Genomic DNA, 10389 nt, shown 5'->3' on the forward strand with positions numbered 1-10389 from the left:
GACAAAGTTGTGGAGAAGTACAGATCAGAGTTGGGTTATAAAAAAATATCAGAAACTTTGAACATCCCACGGAGCACCATTAAATCCATTATAAAAAAATTGAAAGAATATGGCACCACAACAAACCTGCCAAGAGAGGGCAGCCCACCAAAACTCACGGAACAGGCAAGGAGGGCATTAATCAGAGATGCAACAAAGAGACCAAAGATAACCCTGAAGGAGCTGCAAAGCTCCACAGAAGAGATTGGAGTATCTGCCCATAGGACTACTTTAAGCCGTACACTCTGCAGAGCTGGGCTTCATGGAAGAGTGGGTAGAAAAAAGCCATTGCTTAAAGAAAAAAATAAGCAAATGCGTTTGGTGTTCACCAAAACGCATGTGGGAGACTCCCCAAACATATGGAAGAAGGTACTCTGGTCAGATGAGACTAAAATTGAGCTTTTTGTCCATCAAGGAAAATGCTATGTCTGGCGCAAACCCAACACCTCTCATCACCCCGAGAACACCATCCCCACAGTGAAGCATGCTGGTGGCATCATCATGTTGTGGGGATGTTTTTCATCGGCAGGGACTGGGAAACTGGTCAGAATTGAATGAATGATGGATGGTGCTAAATACAGGGACATTTTTGAGGGAAACCTGTTTCAGTCTTCCAGAGATTTGAGACTGGGACAGAGGTTCACCTTCCAGCAGGACAATGACCCTAAGCGTGCTGCTAAAGCAACACTTGAGTAGTTTAAGGGGAAACATTTAAATGTCTTGGAATGGCCTAGTCAAAGCCCAGACCTCAATCCAATGGAGAATATGTGGTATGACTTAAAGATTGCTGTACACCAGCAGAACCCATACAACTTGAAGGAGCTGGAGCAGTTTTGCCTTGAAGAATGGGCAAAAATCCCAGTGGCTAGATGTGCCAAAATTATAGAGACATACCCCAAGAGACTTGCAGCTGTAATTGCTGCAAAATGTGGCTCTACAAAGTATTGACTTTGGGGGGGTGAATAGTTGTGCACGCTAAAGTTTTCAGTTTTTTGGTCTTATTTCTTGTTTGTTTCACAATAAAAAATATTTTGCATCTTCAAAGTGGTAGGCATGTTGTGTAAATCAAATGATACAAACCCCCAAAAAATCAATTTTAATTCCAGGTTGTAAGGCAACAAAATAGGAAAAATGCCAAGGGGTGTGAATACTTTCGCAAGCCACTGTAATTAATGAGTAAGTAGTGTTCAGTCTGAAACTATTTTGAAAGCTGAAAATCATAAATAATAATCTCTAGATATTTTAATAAATAAAGACTGAATACCAAGTTAAAAGGCAACCAAGCTTGCTAGGAAAGAACCGACCCGGCGGCAACATTAATTAGTGAGAGGTGTGAAGATCCTGAGACCAACAATGGCAGCAGAGTTCCTCCCCCACCCAAATGCAGAGGCCTCTTTAGCCCCTTGCTCCATGGCTTCCCTCTGTTTAGAGATCACCACAGTAACCCCTTGGATATTAAAAATGACAAGGCACGGAAAGAGTACAAAGAGAAGCTCCTCATGGACAATCCAGAGACACCAAATTTAACACACCTGCTCCCCATTCACACCTGAGACCTTGTAACACTAACGAGTCACCGGGGAGGGAAAATGGCTAATTGGGCCCAATTTGGACATTTTCACTTAGGGGTGTACTCACTTTTGTTGCCAGCGGTTTAGACATTAATGGCTGTGTGTTGAGTTATTTTGAGGGGACAGCAAATTTACACTGTTATACAAGCTGTACACTCAATACTTTACATTGTAGCAAAGTGTCATTTCTTCAGTGTTGTCACATGAAAAGATATACTCAAATATTTACAAAAATGTGAGGGGTGTACTCACATTTGTGAGATACTGTATGTATGTGTGTATGTATGTGTGTATGTATGTGTGGATATGTGTATATATATGTATGTGTATGTGTTTGTGTATATAAATATATATATAAATATATATATATATATATATATATATATATATATATATATATATATATATATATATATATATATATATACATATATACAGTGGGGGAAAAAAGTATTTAGTCAGCCACCAATTGTGCAAGTTCTCCCACTTAAAAAGATGAGAGAGGCCTGTAATTTTCATCATAGGTACACGTCAACTATGACAGACAAAATTAGAAAATAAAATCCAGAAAATCACATTGTAGGATTTTTTATGAATTTATTTGCAAATTATGGTGGAAAATAAGTATTTGGTCAATAACAAAAGTTTCTCAATACTTTGTTATATACCCTTTGTTGGTAATGACACAGGTCAAACGTTTTCTGTAAGTCTTCACAAGGTTTTCACACACTGTTGCTGGTATTTTGGCCCATTCCTCCATGCAGATCTCCTCTAGAGCAGTGATGTTTTGGGGCTGTCGCTGGGCAACACGGACTTTCAACTCCCTCCAAAGATTTTCTATGGGGTTGAGATCTGGAGACTGGCTAGGCCACTCCAGGACCTTGAAATGCTTCTTACGAAGCCACTCCTTCGTTGCCCGGGCGGTGTGTTTGGGATCATTGTCATGCTGAAAGACCCAGCCACATTTCATCTTCAATGCCCTTGCTGATGGAAGGAGGTTTTCACTCAAAATCTCACGATACATGGCCCCATTCATTCTTTCCTTTACACGGATCAGTCGTCCTGGTCCCTTTGCAGAAAAACAGCCCCAAAGCATGATGTTTCCACCCCCATGCTTCACAGTAGGTATGGTGTTCTTTGGATGCAACTCAGCATTCTTTGTCCTCCAAACATGACGAGTTGAGTTTTTACCAAAAAGTTCTATTTTGGTGTCATCTGACCATATGACATTCTCCCAATCCTCTTCTGGATCATCCAAATGCACTCTAGCAAACTTCAGACGGGCCTGGACATGTACTGGCTTAAGCAGGGGGACACGTCTGGCACTGCAGGATTTGAGTCCCTGGTGGCGTAGTGTGTTACTGATGGTAGGCTTTGTTACTTTGGTCCCAGCTCTCTGCAGGTCATTCACTAGGTCCCCCCGTGTGGTTCTGGGATTTTTGCTCACCGTTCTTGTGATCATTTTGACCCCACGGGGTGAGATCTTGCGTGGAGCCCCAGATCGAGGGAGATTATCAGTGGTCTTGTATGTCTTCCATTTTTAAATAATTGCTCCCACAGTTGATTTCTTCAAACCAAGCTGCTTACCTATTGCAGATTCAGTCTTCCCAGCCTGGTGCAGGTCTACAATTTTGTTTCTGGTGTCCTTTGACAGCTCTTTGGTCTTGGCCATAGTGGAGTTTGGAGTGTGACTGTTTGAGGTTGTGGACAGGTGTCTTTTATACTGATAACAAGTTCAAACAGGTGCCATTAATACAGGTAATAAGTGGAGGACAGAGGAGCCTCTTAAAGAAGAAGTTACAGGTCTGTGAGAGCCAGAAATCTTGCTTGTTTGTAGGTGACCAAATACTTATTTTCCACCATAATTTGCAAATAAATTCATAAAAAATCCTACAATGTGATTTTCTGGATTTTTTTTCTCAATTTGTCTGTCATAGTTGACGTGTACCTATGATGAAAATTACAGGCCTCTCTCATCTTTTTAAGTGGGAGAACTTGCACAATTGGTGGCTGACTAAATACTTTTTTCCCCCACTGTATATATATATATATATATATATATATATATATATATATATAAACATGGGGGATTGGAAGTGATACAGACAATTACATTGATGGAAGTTACAATCTATTTGCAATATTAAGCTGATCTACCCCTTAAAAAAAATATATATATATATTGAATTGAATTGAGAGAGAGAGAGAGAGAGAGAGTGAGAGAGAGAGAGAGAGAGAGAGAGAGAGAGAGAGAGAGCAGAGAGAGAGAAAGAGGGAGAGAGGGAAAGAGAGAGAGAGAGAGAGAGAGCAGAGAGAGAGAGAGGAAGAGAGAGAGCGAGAGAGAGAGAGAGAGAGAGAGAGAGAGAGGCGAGAGAGAGAGAGAGAGAGAGCAGAGAGAGAGAGAGGAAGAGAGAGAGCGAGAGAGAGAGAGAGAGAGAGAGAGAGAGAGAGAGAGAGAGCGAGAGAGAGAGAGGAAGAGAGAGAGCGAGAGAGAGAGAGAGAGAGAGAGAGAGAGAGAGAGAGAGCGAGCGCGATAAAACAAGAACATTAGTATTTCAATAGGCTACCGCTGTTCCTTTCATTATAGATAGAACAAGAACATTAGTATTTCAATAGGCTACCGCTGTTCCTTTCATTATAGATAGAACAAGAACATTAGTATTACAATAGGCTACCGCTGTTCCTTTCATTATAGATAGAACAAGAACATTAGTATTTCAATAGGCTACTGCTGTTCCTTTCATTATAGATAAAACAAGAACATTAGTATTTCAATAGGCTACCGCTGTTCCTTTCATTATAGATAAATTAAGAACATTAGTATTTCAATAGGCTACCGCTGTTCCTTTCATTATAGATAGAACAAGAACATTAGTATTTCAGAGAGCTGTTTCACTCTTTCTCTCGTCTGTCTTTGATGTGTGTGTGTGTGTGTGTGTGTGTGTGTGTGTGTGTGTGTGTGTGTGTGTGTGTGTGTGTGTGTGTGTGTGTGTGTGTGAGAGAGGGAGACTAAAAAGTGTTGATGTTGTCCTCTGCTTTAGCTCAATCAAAGCTCGTAAAACATTTTGTGGTGTTACACAGTGAGTACATGTGTTATTAGAGAGAGAACAATAACCATTATTCTCCTCTCCTCCCTCTTCAGCTGTACTGCCTCATACGCACACCTTGTACATTCACATAGCACTCACAATACAAAAGAATGTGCTTCGCTTGAATTGTTATCAAGATGACGTAGATTAAGATCTTATCACGTGGTTTGATGAAGCGACAGAGTTGATGTGTGGTCCCATCACTTCCTGTGTATGAATCGATAGCACAGAACTGGTCTCACAGGGGAAACATACAGTAGTCTACTGGCCCTTCAACCTGTTTTGACATAATGGTCAATGCTTCATCATCCATCACAAAGCAACCGATGCGTCCCAAATGGCACCCTTTTCCCTTTGTAGTGCACTACTTTCACTGGAGCCCTCCATAAGTCTCTGTTCAAGAGTAGTGCAGTATTTAGGGAATAGGGTGCTATTTGGGACACAGCCCTGGTTAATCTCCCAAGGACTCCTTCAAGGATGACGGTTTCAGCTTCACTACTCTCCTTCAAGGATGACGGTTTCAGCTTCACTGCTCTCCTTCAAGGATGACGGTTTCAGCTTCACTACTCTCCTTCAAGGATGATGGTTTCAGCTTCACTGCTCTCCTTCAAGGATGACGGTTTCAGCTTCACTACTCTCCTTCAAGGATGACGGTTTCTGCTTCACTACTCTCCTTCAAGGATGATGGTTTCAGCTTCACTACTCTCCTTCAAGGATGACGGTTTCAGCTTCACTACTCTCCTTCAAGGATGATGGTTTCAGCTTCACTACTCTCCTTCAAGGATGACGGTTTCAGCTTCACTACTCTCCTTCAAGGATGACGGTTTCTGCTTCACTACTCTCCTTCAAGGATGACGGTTTCTGCTTCACTACTCTCCTTCAAGGATGACGGTTTCAGCTTCACTACTCTCCTTCAAGGATGACGGTTTCTGCTTCACTACTCTCCTTCAAGGATGACGGTTTCAGCTTCACTACTCTCCTTCAAGGATGACGGTTTCAGCTTCACTACTCTCCTTCAAGGATGACGGTTTCAGCTTCACTACTCTCCTTCAAGGATGACAGTTTCAGCTTCACTACTCTCCTTCAAGGATGATGGTTTCTGCTTCACTACTCTCCTTCAAGGATGACAGTTTCAGCTTCACTACTCTCCTTCAAGGATGATGGTTTCTGCTTCACTACTCTCCTTCAAGGATGACGGTTTCAGCTTCACTACTCTCCTTCAAGGATGACGGTTTCAGCTTCACTACTCTCCTTCAAGGATGATGGTTTCATTTTTTGACATTTTAGTCATTTAGCAGACGCTCTTATCCAGAGCGACTTACAATTAGTGAGTGCATACATTTTTCATACTGGCCCCCGTTTCAGTTTCACTACTCTCCTTCAAGGATGATGGTTTCAGCTTCACTACTCTCCTTCAAGGATGATGGTTTCAGCTTCACTACTCTCCTTCAAGGACGATGGTTTCAGCTTCACTACTTTCCTTTCCCCAAATGAACTGAAGAGAAGCCCCAAATGAATTGAAGATAAACCCCAAATTAACTGAAGATAAGCCCCAAATTAACTGAAGATAAGGACCAAATGAACTGAAGATGAGCCCCAAATGAACTGAAGATAAGCCCCAAATAAACTGAAGATAAGGACCAAATCAACTGAAGATGAGGACCAAATCAACTGAAGATAAGCCACAAATGAACTGAAGATAAGCCCCGAATGAACTGAAGATAAGCCCCAAATTAACTGAAGATGAGGACCAAATCAACTGAGATAAGGACCAAATGTACTGAAGATAAGGACCAAATTAACTGAGATAAGCCCCAAATGAACTGAAGATAAGTCTCACCACTCAGACACTGCCCTGTTGTGTGATCACTGGGTGTTGCTTGTATTCCTCCAGAGACAGACTGGAGACAGACTGTAGATGAATCCCAAATGGCACCCTATTCCCTATATAGTGCATTTCTTTAGTAGCTAATAGTGCACCACTTCCCATAGCGCTTTGGTCAAAAATAGTGCACAATAAAGGTGATAGGGTGCTATTTGGGATGCAAGCCGTGAGGTAGGTGCTGGGAGGTAGCTGTTGTGTTCGGACATATGTATTGTAATGCTGGGTTAGGGTTATGGACAGATGTATTGTAATGCTGGGTTAGGGTTATGGACAGATGTATTGTAATGCTGGGTTAGGGTTATGGACAGATGTATTGTAATGCTGGGTTAGGGTTGTGGACAGATGTATTGTAATGCTGGGTTAGGGTTGTGGACAGATGTATTGTAATGCTGGGTTAGGGTTATGGACAGATGTATTGTAATGCTGGGTTAGGGTTATGGACAGATGTATTGTAATGCTGGGTTAGGGTTATGGACAGATGTATTGTAATGCTGGGTTAGGGTTATGGACAGACAGATGTGATGTGATCGGCAAATTAATTTCACGGCCCTCTCTCAGAACAGACATGGATGGGTACGTGAACAGGGACAGGTGATTGAAAGTCCATGGAGCTCATCTTCTTCTTTAGTCAGTGTGTGTGTGTGTGTCTGAGCATTGCCGATTTTAGCATGTAAATCTTGGTGGGGCAAAAACATTTAATACGTTGATGCAAAGCCACCACACAAAACTAAGCAATACATTAATAGCACTATAACGTTGACAAAAGGTGCCCACAAACTGTTAGGGCCTACATAAAGCTGTCCCAACAGCAGAGCTTTCTGTTCAGCACCATGGAGTGAATCCTTACCACCGCTACACCTGGCTATCAGCGGAGCCTTGTCTGGCAGCGGAACAGTTCATTCTGCCTCATTTATTGCCTTTAAACGAAACATATCTGATATGGCTGACTTGCTTAAACAAATGTGGTTTCTACTGACAATTGAGATGTACAAACCACGCCATAACGGGACGACGAGCGGATAAGAGTCAATCCGTAATAAAGATTAAGAGATTAATGAGCGAACTAGGATGGACGTAGTCAATATAACTATTTGTTCAGCACTTTTGAAATGTACAGAGACAGAATTCAGGCCGTTCTTACTCTATTCTCCCTGTACAACAAGTCAGAACCGTAGGATAAATAAAGGGGGAATATAAGCAGACAATGAAAGCTCTTACAATGTTCGATAATTACATTTCTCTAAAACAGGCTACAGGCTACATGTGCACCACCAAGTCAGAACAGTAGGCTAAATAATGAGGGGGAGAGGGATCAAATTATTAGGGTAAGACACATGGGCTACTAACAGCTTACTGCACAACATACACTTAGTATTACTTTCTTAGCTACAGTATACATATCTCCCTGGCATATTACATCATTTATGCAGCAGCATGCAAGACATTTTTGGACTCACCTTGTTGTGCTGTTCTCACTTGAACAGGAAGCTGTCGCGGCGGTCCTTCGTGGGCAAATTTTGTCATCAATCTTTGTTATCAAAGTCTGGCATTCTCTGGAGTTATGGTGCTTTCAAGACAACTGGGAACTCTGAAAAAAACAAGGTTGAATCATGATGACATCAGTGATCTTCAGGTCGGAGCTCTAGAAAGAGTTCCCGACTTGCAAGTCCGAGTTGGATGACCGTTCAAAATGTATTTTCCCAGTCAGAGCTAGTTTTTTTGAGAGTTCCCTGTTGTCTTGAACTCACTGAAGTTTGAGATTTCCCAGTTCCGAGTTTCCAGTTGTTTTGAGCACGGCAGAAGTCATACTGGATTGTGACAGCATGGCCAATGTTGAATGTTTATCCTTTTAAGCTTGGAAAAGAGGCCCTTAAACCCAGACTTGGACCACACACCCTCTTCACTGAATAGCAGGCTAGTGATTGCTTTGCAATGCTTGCAGTTAGCCACTGATTCCTTCCAAACCACTCATTGTTGAATCTGCGATTTCCAACTTGTTGTGTAATGTTTATGTCCAATGGCCAATGAGCACCGATACATTTTATCTATAATTTATCTTCATATGACAAGGATTGAAAAGGATTTGCCAGTAAATTGTCGATTTGATTCATGATGATGACTGCTAGCTTGCTTGCTAAGATTTTGAAAGTATGATGTTGACATGATCAGTCCAATCAAAGCTACTGTAGATATAACGTGATTTGATGTCTTTTTAACTGTGGCCAATGACTTTGAGCCTTCTTGGATGGGCACTTCTAATGTAAGTCTATGGCAGCACCCAAGGGGCTTGAATTTTCGAGCTCTACCCTTAGATTTGGCGGTGACATAGTGTCCCCATGAGTAACAGAACACTGAGCCAATCACGGCGCAACTAGAAAACATTCCCCAATCACGGCGCAACTAGAGAAAATTGCCCAATCACGGCGCAACTAGAGAACATTACCAACCCCTACGCTCCGTATTTTCCGCTGGCTGCCCCACCACCACAGAAAGCACTGAGCTAGGCTGAAACACGCTGGCTGCCTTTTGGAGCTGCCTTAATCAAGAAAGTAAAAAAGAGACCAAGTTTGTATTTCCTGTATCTAGGGAATAGGGTGTCCTTTGGGACGCAGTTTCTGTCTGCAATTATCCTCCATTAGTGTCTGAATGTCATTTGTAGTAGTATTGTGGATCTAATAAGACTACATCTACATTGGCAGAGTGTCTGAGAACGATGTGTTAAAACAGAAACCCTGAAATAGTTTATGTCGGGCTGAGACGTCTCTAGGGAAGATTAAGAAGAAGGATATTTATTCCCTAATTCACGTCACTTAATAACACATAATAACACATTCACACATCAGACTACATGGTCTACTGCTCACTATTCAGGCAGCCCAGATAGAGCACGATAGTGTTCGTGTGTCTGTGTGTGTGTCTGTGTCTCTGTGTGTGTGTCTTTGTCTGTGTGTCTGGTGTGTCTGTGTGTGTGTGTCTGTGTCTGTGTGTCTGTGTGTGTGTCTGTGTGTGTGTGGTGTGTCTGTGTGTGTGTCTGTGTGTGTCTGGTGTGTGTGTCTGTGTGTGTGTCTGTGTCTGTGTGTCTGTGTGTGTGTCTGTGTGTGTCTGGTGTGTCTGTGTGTGTGTGTTTGTCTGTGTGTGTGTCTGTGTCTATGTGTGTGTGTGTGTCTGTGTGTGTGTGTGTGTGTCTATGTGTGTCTGTGTGTGTGTCTGTGTGTGTGTGTCTGTGTCTCTGTCTGTGTGTGTCTGTGTGTGTCTGTGTGTGTGTGTGTGTGTGTGTGTGTCTGTGTCTGTGTGTGTCTGTGTGTGTGTATATGTGTGTGTCTGTGTTTACCTGTGTCTGTGTGTCTGTGTGTGTGTGTGTCTGTGTGTATGTGTGTCTGTGTTTACCTGTGTCTGTGTGTGTGTGTGTGTGTGTGTGTGTGTCTGTGTGTGTGTAAACATACGCAGTACATTCAAGTCATACCCCCCCTTCACACACCATCCATCCTGCTCTGCCATTACAGTTTGATTCCTAGAATTCCCCCAGGAAACACACACAGACACACACACGCCCCCAGGACAGCATGCTGGCCCACATTAACAGCGGGGTCTGGTTCTGCCATTACCCAGGAGGCCGTGGGGCAGCCCAGGGGGTCACATGATCCATGGCTAGGCCCACAGTTGGTGATCTAATTTAACAAGCAGGGACATATGGGATTCCTAAATTATTCATACAGATACACTGTTCTCCATCAGCTCTCCATCCACTTTCACCACACTGCCTTGATTTCAGCTACAGTGCCTTGCAAAAGTATTCATCCCCTTT

Source organism: Coregonus clupeaformis, chromosome 24 (assembly GCF_020615455.1).
Source record: "Coregonus clupeaformis isolate EN_2021a chromosome 24, ASM2061545v1, whole genome shotgun sequence".
Classification (NCBI taxonomy): domain Eukaryota; kingdom Metazoa; phylum Chordata; class Actinopteri; order Salmoniformes; family Salmonidae; genus Coregonus; species Coregonus clupeaformis.